Source organism: Oncorhynchus kisutch, linkage group LG23 (genome assembly GCF_002021735.2).
Source record: "Oncorhynchus kisutch isolate 150728-3 linkage group LG23, Okis_V2, whole genome shotgun sequence".
In the NCBI taxonomy this organism is placed as follows: Eukaryota; Metazoa; Chordata; class Actinopteri; order Salmoniformes; family Salmonidae; genus Oncorhynchus; species Oncorhynchus kisutch.
This window is the reverse complement of record NC_034196.2, coordinates 32,058,369-32,067,919: the sequence shown is the minus strand read 5'-3', so window position 1 is coordinate 32,067,919 and position 9,551 is coordinate 32,058,369. Positions and strand designations below refer to the sequence as shown.

The window sequence follows — 9,551 nt, the reverse complement described above, 5'->3', positions numbered from 1 at the left end:
TAATAAATCAGTTAGATAGCAGCAGTTTGCCTAACCTAATTAAGACCATCCATGTTGCTGTGTCACAAGCTTCAATAGAAATCATGTTTGGGAGCAGAAAACTGTTATTGCTGCACAGTGTCCATATTAGGAGTGTGTCAATGTCAGAAGGACTTGTGTCAGTCTCATAGGGAGTTAGCACTTATTGTCATATTTGATCCTCAGTCATCTGTTCGTCTCCTCTCCTCCACAGGTCACGACCTCCAAGAGACCGCCTCTGTCACAGTGTATCGTCACACAGAGGACGGAGCCAAGCCTTGTGGAGGCGGGGCCTCCCTGAGGTACGTCTGTGATTTGCCACAGGAAGTGGCCGAGTACCTGCTAGCCAACAGCGACTCTTTGAGTCCCCAGAGCCACCTGGAGGTTCTGAGGAGGGTCTCAGCAGCTCCAGTGGAGGGGGACATGGAGGGTGACATGAGCGCTGGTCCAGGAAAGGAGCACTCTCTGGGGCAGACAGACCAGGAGGAGGAGGTTGTTAGAGGTGGGAGACCCAGACCTGATCCACAGATAGAGTGTCATCTCAGGGAGATGGATGAGAGGATAACCCAGGCCGTGGCTAACCTGAACTACCCTCTGGAGTGGAGCGGCAAGGCCAGCCAACCTAGAGAAGGTAACCAACCATACTACTTGGGCTTTTTACATAGGGCTTTTCCAGTGCTGCTGTGGAATAGCCCTATGACTAGTGTAGTGGGGTACGTGAGTTGTGGTTGGTAGGGAATCTGACCATAAACCGCTTGTTTTGGAGCAGTTTCAGCAAGTGTACTGTACTAGCTTTCCCAGATGATTTCCGATACCTTAGAACTTGAGACATTCTGTACACATTTCTACTTAGACCTATGTCATATAGATTACAATTAGTAACAGGCAAGGAAGATATGACCCGAGACAGTTATCCATGATCAGAAAGAAAAATCATCAATGTGTTATTTTCTACAATTGAAACAGCGATTGATGATAGTTACTGTGTAGGCTTACCTAGCCTGTGCCGGATGTTCCGGTTTTCAGGGGAAATGGGAAGTGAGCCTGTGCTTTTTCGTCTTCTCGTCAAGACCAGTTTTCGGGGATCTAGTTTATTTTACGCCTGCTATGTTAGGTTAACAGACACTTTAAAGGAAACCTTTTCAGATGATTTACAATACTTTACAGTCATTACATTTCAGGTTTTTTTCTGAGTCAAAAAGGGGCTTAGGTGGTGGGTGGCAGGGGGCATGGCAATGGGTGCTACGAAATGGCCCCCATCTTGGCGGTGTAGAGAAATGTTTGCATTATTAAGCCAATTTCCTATCAAGGCATAAGGTGAGAGGCAGATGCAGACACAGGAGGCAGATGGTTGGAGTCTTACAATGTTTAATAATCCAAAAGGACTAGGCAAGAGAATGGTCGTTGACAGGCAAAAAGGTCAAAACCAGATCACAGTCCAGGAGGTACAGAGTGACAGTCAGCCGCGTGGTCAAGGCAGGCAGAATGGTCAGGCAGGTGGGTACAGAGTCCAGAAACAGGCAAGGGTCAAAACCGGGAGGACTAGAAAAAGGAGAATAGCAAAAAGGAGTACGGTAAAAACACGCTGGTTGACTTGACTAAACATACAAGACGAACTGGCACAGAGAGACAGGAAACACAGGGATAAATACACCGGGGGGAAGAAACGACACCTGGAGGGGGTGGAGACAATCACAGGAACAGGTGAAATAGATCTCGGCATGACACATTTTTTAAATTGAATTCCCTTCAATTCTATGCATTTCACCATGGCTAATGCTGTGTATTTTTGCTTAAATAACTAAATCAATACTGCTATATTAATTGTTTGGAGAATTTTCAATTCTCCCTGACTGTCTAGATTTTATTTTGGTTATTGTTAGTTGTCAAAGATTATATTATAACAAAAATATGCCACTATCTTTTTCTACATACTTTATATCTGGCTTTATTCATTTACGTTTATACAAAGTGTTATTCCATCCCAAAATGTATATAATGTATATACATACATATATATAAACTTTACCCGGCCCGCCCAAGGATCTCAATGGCAGAAAAATCCCTGCATTTCAGAGAGTGACATGTACTGTATTCTGTCGGTAGCTAATGTGAAGCAATGGAATGTGTAGATATGAGGTAAACCGATGCTGGCACTAAGACCACACTCAACGAGCTGTATAAGGCCATAAGCCAACAAGAAAATACTCATCCAAAAACAGCGCTCCTAGTGGCTGTTGATTTTAATGCAGGAAAACTTAAATCTGTTTGACCTAGTTTCTACCAGCATGTCACCTGCGCAACTAGAGAGAAAACAATTCTCGATCACCTTTACTATAACACACAGAAACACATACAAAGCTCTCCCTTGCCTCCATTTGGCAAATCTAACCATAACTTTATCCTCCTGATTACTGCTTACAAGCAAAAACTCAAACAGGGCGTACCAGTGACTAAGCTACAGGACTGTTTTGCTAGCACAGACTGGAATATGTTCCGGGATTCATCCGATGGCATTGAGGAGTTTACCACATCAGTCACTGGCTTCATTAGTAAGTGCATCGACAGTGACCATATGTATATATCTCAAACAGAAGCCATGGATCTGCCCTGCCTTTCTAAAGTTTCTGAAAGCCAAGTTAACAGATCACTGACCATTTCGAATCCCACCGTACCTTCTCCGCTGTGCAATACGGTTTCCGAGCTTTTCACGGGTGCACCTCAGCCACGCTCAAGGTACTAAACAATATCATGACTGCCATCGATAAAAGACAGTACTGTGCAGCCGTCTTCATCGACCTGGCCAAGGCTTTCGACTCTGTCAATCACCGTATTCTTATCCGCAGACTCAATAGCCTTGGTTTCTCAAATGACTGCCTCACCTGGTTCACCAACTACTTCGCAGACAGAGTTCAGTGTGTAAAATTGGAGGGCCTGTTGTCCGGACCTCTGGCAGTCTCTATGGGGGTACCACAGGGATCAATTATCGGCTGACTCTTTTCTCTGTATAGATCAACGATGTCGCTCTTGCTGCGGGTGATTCCCTGATCCACCTCTACGCAGACAACACCATTCCGTATACATCTGGCCCTTCTTTGGACACTGTTAACTAACATTCAAACAGGCTTCAATGCCATACAACACTCCTTCTGATGCCTCCAACTGCTCTTAAACACTAGCAAAACCAAATGCATGCTTTTCAACCGTTTGCTGCCCGCACCCGCCCGCCCGACTAGCATCACTTCTCTGGATGGTTCTGACCTAGAATACGTGGACAACTACAAATACTTAGGTGTCTGGCTAGACTGTAAACTCTCCTTCCAGACTCATATCAAACATCTCCAATCCAAAATCAAATCTAGAATTGGCTTTCTATTTCGCAACAAAGCCTCCTTCACTCACGCCGCCAAACTTACCCTAGTAAAACTGACTATCCTACCGATCCTCGACTTCGGCGATGTCATCTACAAAATAGCTTCCAATACTCTACTCAGCAAATTGCATGCAGTCTATCAATCACAGTGCCATCCGTTTTGTTACCAAAGCACCTTATACCACCCACCACTGCGACCTGTATGCTCTAGTCGGCTGGCCCTAGCTACATATTTGTCGCCAGACCCACTGGCTCCAGGTCATCTATAAGTCTATGCTAGGTAAAGCTCCGCCTTACCTCAGATCACTGGTCACGATAACAACACCCACCCGTAGCACACGCTCCAGCAGTATATCTCACTGGTCATCCCCAAAGCCAACACCTCCTTTGGCCACCTTTCCTTCCAGTTCTCTGCTGCCAGTGACTGGAACGATTGCAAAAATTGCTGAAGCTGGAGACTTACATTTCCCTCACTAACTTTAAACATCAGCAATCCGAGCAGCTAATCAATCGCTGCAGCTGTACATAGCCCATCTGTAAATAGCCCACCCAATCTACCTACTTCATCCCCATATTGTTTTTTATTTACTTTGCTGCTCTTTTGCACACCAGTATCACTACTTACAAACCATCATCTGCTCATCATCATCTGCTCATCTATCATTCCAGTGTTAATGTGCTAAATTGTTATTACTTTGCTACTGTGGCCTATTTATTGCCTTACCGCCTCACTCCATTTGTACACACTGTATATAGACTTTCTTTTTTTTCTATTGTGTTATTGACTGTACGCTTGTTTATTCCATGTGTAACTCTGTGTTATTGTTTGTGTCGCACTGCTTTGCTTTATTTTGGCCAGGTAGCAGTTGTAAATTAGAACTTTGTTCTCAACTAGTCTACCTGGTTAAATAAAGGTGAGAAAAAAAGAAGAAAAAAAAAACATTATTTTGTGGTGCCCCAACTTTCTAGTTAGTTACATTTACTTGATTAACTTAATTAGGTCATATTAATTACAGAGAAATTATTTTATAGAATAGCATGTCATATCACTTACACCGTTATAGAAAAGACACGACAACACTGATTCTAAGGCTAGAGCTGCGGCTTTCAAGGAGCGGGACACTAACCCGGGCACTTCTAAGAAATCCTGCAAATTGTATTTGTCACATGCGCCGAATACAACAGGTGTACACCACTCTCTCTCCCTCCCCCCAACACACACAACCTTGGTGTCATCCTGCACACCACCCTCTCCTTTGACCACCACATAAGACCGACTGTCAAATCCTCATTCTTCCACCACCGCAACATTTTCGCCCCCCTCCCCTCCCCTTACCCTACCCCTTACCCTAAACCGGCTTCGTATCCAAACCCCATACATTATACTGATACATCACACTCTTTCCCTTCTTTGAGCCCACCCCACTCTTTGTTCATGGTTTTTTAGTCTTATGTTGTTTTGTTTTCACTCCTGTTTTTTTTGTTTCATTTCTACGTTGAAACGCGACTTTGGGTCCTTGAAAAGCACTATATAATTCCCATGTATTATTATTATTATTACCACTATGGCTAAATTCAAACTATGCCTACTTGGACACAAAAGTAATTATCAAGTCTATTTCAATTTATCAAGCTAGTGAAAGAATAAGAACATTAGTCTATATCATACTGAGAAGGCAAGGGTGAAGAAGGGGATAGAGAAAGGTATCCACTCTCTACAGTGTACATACAGACCAAGTTCACCCACAGCTTCTTACATAAGAGTGACGATTGTGTTTGGTAAATCGTGCCGTTGAATGCTTACCCGTCTCTTCGGAAAGGTCACGTATTGTCTGTGTGCCTGAGTGTCAGTCTACATTAGGGGACAGGAATCTCAGTTGGCTCTGTCGCTCTCCTCCCCCTCTCTCTCTCTCTCTCTCTCTCTCTCTCTCTCTGTTTCTCTCTCTCTGTTTCTCTCTCTCTGTTTCTGTTTCTCTCTCTCTCATCCCTCTCGCACTCTCTCAGAGCTTCAAGCTCCTCAGTGTCCACATTACTAAGGAATTATCATGGTCCACACACACCAACACTGTCGTGAAGAAGGCAAGACAACGTCTCTTCCCCTTCAGGACGGTGAATAGAGTCGGCATGGGCCCTCAGATCCTCAAAAAGTTCTACAGCTACATCATTGAGAGCATCTTGACTGGCTGCAACACCGCTTGGTATGGCAACTACAGAGGGTAGTGCATACTGCTCAGTACATCACTGGGGTTAAGCTCCCTGCCATCCAAGACATCTATACCAGGTGGTGTCAGAGTAAGGCCCTAAAAATGGTCAAAGACTCCAGCCACCCAAGTCATAGAGCGTTCTACCCTTTTTGCATGAACTCATTTGACTCATCACATACGCTGCTGCTACTGTTTATTATCTGTACACATCTACCTCAATTATGTACACATCTACCGCATATTTACACATCTACCTCAATTACCTCATACCCCTGCACATCGACTCTGTACCTGGTACCCTGAATATATAGCCAAGTTATCGTTAATCATTTTTTTCAAACTTTTTTTCTCTCTGCATAGTTTTGATTTGATTATCTAAAAACAGAATTTGAAAAGCTTATGCAAATTTGACATACAGTACATCTGATGCCTTTTAGAATTGTTTTATAAATGAGTTACTTTACATTTTTCACCCCCCAAAATTTGTTGACTGAACTTTGACCTGCACTGTACACTACATTACCAAAAGTATGTGGACACCTGTTTGTCGAACATCTCATTCTCTCCACTAGATGTTGGAACATTGCTGCAGGGACTTGCTTCCATTAAGCCACAAGAGCATTAGTGAGGTTGGACACCACTGATGTTGGGCGATTAGGCTTGGCTCACGGTCGGTGTTCCAAAGGTGTTCGATGGGGTTGAGGTCAGGGCTCTGTCCAGGCCAGTCAAGTTATTCTACATTGATCTCGACAAACCATTTCTGTATGGACCTCGCTTTGTGCACAGGGGCATTGTCATGCCTTAACAGGAAAGGGCCTTCCCCAAACTTTTGCCACAAAGCACAGAATTGTCTAGAACGTGATTGTATGCTGTACCGTTAAGATTTCCCCTCACTGGAACTAAGGGGTCTATCCCAAACCATGAAAAACAACCACCGACCATTATTCCTCCAACACTTAACAGTTGGAAATATGCATTGGGGTAGGTAGCGTTCATCTGGCATTTGCCAAACCCAGATTTGTCTGTCAGACTGCCAGATGGTGAATCGTAATTCATCACTCCAGAGAACGTAATTCCACTGCTCCAGAGTCTGATGGTGTCGGGCTTTACACCACTCCAGCCGACGCTTGCTATTGCGCATAGTGATCTTAGGCTTTTGTGTGTCTACTCTGCCGTGGAAACCCATTTCATGAAGCTCCTTTTGAACAGTTCTTGTACCTACAGTTCCTAGTCCAGTAATTGGGTCATGGTTACATGGTACATCGTCAAACATTTGTGGTACAGTAGTGGTAAGTAACCTTTGCAACGAAGAAGACAGATATGGAGAGAAAGTTCAAGTGTAGGACAGCAATTCAGAATGAAGAGATATAAAGCTATTTCCATAGCAACTCTACCCTTCCTTCTTAGTCCTACAGGAAAGAATAGAGGCTTGACTGACTATTCCCTCTCTTTTTAAAACCAAGTCATTCAGTGTGACAAACTGACTCTCTTTTTAAAACCAAGTCATTCAGTGTGACAAAGTGACTCTCTTTTTAAAACCAAGTCATTCAGTGTGACAAAGGGACTCTCTTTTTAAAACCAAGTCATTCAGTGTGATAAAACCAAGTCATTCAGTGTGACAAAGGGACTCTCTTTTTAAAACCAAGTCATTCAGTGTGATAAAACCAAGTCATTCAGTGTGACAGAGGGACTCTCTTTTTAAAACCAAGTCATTCAGTGTGACAAAGTGACTCTCTTTTTAAAACCAAGTCATTCAGTGTGACAAAGGGGAATAGGAAGGATGTGTGCTCTGCCCTGCAGGCAGCTTGTCCCTCCAACACACTGGCTTTATTAAAACACACTGAGCAGGTTTAGAGGGTTACCTTGAGCTTGTGTTTCTGGTCTCTGCTCGCTTCTGTCAATGGCATTATCAGGGTGGGAACCCTAGCACTGTCACTGTCAATGTCTCAACTCTTCATATGAGGAAGAGTCACTGATGTTGCGTCCCAAATGACACCATATTTCCTATTTAGTACACTAGTTTTGACCCGGACCCATAGAGTTCTTGTTAAAAGGAGTGCACTATATGGTATAGTGAACAGGGTTCCATTTGGTACGCAACCTGAATCAAACGGGTGAATTTCCCAAATGCCTCATAGCTAACGTGGTACTTTATTTTTCTCACGACCCAGCCCTAAGCTAAAAGTCAGTTAGGAATACTCCTCAATGCACAGGAGAAAGTGAAAATGCTTACGAGTTGTTGTAATAACTAACACCTGTGTGAAGTACCTGACCTGCCTTGTTGGTATGCATTCTCCATATAAAGTCTAGACTTCACACAGCGTGACACGCAACATGACACCCACCCGGATTGTGTGTTAGCTAGAGTAGGTCTAAATACGGGGCCATCTATGTGCTAGGTACAGTATATAGCATTGATATGTGCTAGCTTAGCTGTATACAATATACTGTGTGTGTGCAGTCAGAGTGTATTCACTTACATTCATGTCAGCGTTCACACCTGACCTGGAGCCATAATAAGTGTGTTTAGGTCTAGAGAGCAGATGTGTAGTATGTAATGTATACAGTAAGTCAAATCAAATCAAATCAAATCAAATTTTATTTGTCACATACACATGGTTAGCAGATGTTAATGCGAGTGTAGCGAAATGCTTGTGCTTCTAGTTCCGACAATGCAGTAATAACGAACAAGTAATCTAACTAACAATTACCAAAAAAACTACTGTCTTATACACAGTGTAAGGGGATAAAGAATATGTACATAAGGATATATGAATGAGTGATGGTACAGAGCAGCATAGGCAAGATACAGTAGATGATATCGAGTACAGTATATACATATGAGATGAGTGGCTAGTGATACATGTATTACATAAGGATGCAGTCGATGATATAGAGTACAGTATATACGTATGCATATGAGATGAATAATGTAGGGTAAGTAACATTATATAATGTAGCATTGTTTAAAGTGGCTAGTGATATATTTACATCATTTCCCATCAATTCCCATGATTAAAGTGGCTGGAGTAGAGTCAGTGTCATTGACCTGTGTGTTGGCAGTAGCCACTCAATGTTAGTGGTGGCTGTTTAACAGTCTGATGGCCTTGAGATAGAAGCTGTTTTTCAGTCTCTCGGTCCCAGCTTTGATGCACCTGTACTGACCTCGCCTTCTGGATGACAGCGGGGTGAACAGGCAGTGGCTCGGGTGGTTGATGTCCTTGATGATCTTTATGGCCTTCCTGTAGCATCGGGTGGTGTAGGTGTCCTGGAGGGCAGGTAGTTTGCCCCCGGTGATGCGTTGTGCAGACCTCACTACCCTCTGGAGAGCCTTACGGTTGAGGGCGGTGCAGTTGCCATACCAGGCGGTGATACAGCCCGCCAGGATGCTCTCGATTGTGCATCTGTAGAAGTTTGTGAGTGCTTTTGGTGACAAGCCGAATTTCTTCAGCCTCCTGAGGTTGAAGAGGCGCTGCTGCGCCTTCCTCACGATGCTGTCTGTGTGAGTAGACCAATTCAGTTTGTCTGTGATGTGTATGCCGAGGAACTTAAAACTTGCTACCCTCTCCACTACTGTTCCATCGATGTGGATGGGGGGGTGTTCCCTCTGCTGTTTCCTGAAGTCCACAATCATCTCCTTAGTTTTGTTGACGTTGAGTGTGAGGTTATTTTCCTGACACCACACTCCGAGGGCCCTCACCTCCTCCCTGTAGGCCGTCTCGTCGTTGTTGGTAATCAAGCCTACCACTGTTGTGTCGTCCGCAAACTTGATGATTGAGTTGGAGGCGTGCGTGGCCATGCAGTCGTGGGTGAACAGGGAGTACAGGAGAGGGCTCAGAACGCACCCTTGTGGGGCCCCAGTGTTGAGGATCAGTGGGGAGGAGATGTTGTTGCCTACCCTCACCACCTGGGGGCGGCCCGTCAGGAAGTCCAGTACCCAGTTGCACAGGGCGGGG

At 44.2% G+C, this 9,551-nt stretch overlaps 1 protein-coding gene across 4 annotated transcripts in view; it reads left to right on the top strand.

Moving 5' to 3' along the window:
* The first annotated feature begins 539 nt into the window (after nucleotides 1–539).
* The window catches only part of LOC109868808 (rho guanine nucleotide exchange factor 28-like), a 54,069-nt gene continuing 45,057 nt past the window's right edge, over nucleotides 540–9,551 (top strand). For all 4 annotated transcript variants that reach the window (XM_031803221.1, XM_031803222.1, XM_031803223.1 and 1 more), the window contains exon 1: nucleotides 540–649. The gene's annotated coding sequence lies outside the window, so the exon portion shown is untranslated. The remainder of the gene's footprint in view (nucleotides 650–9,551) is intronic.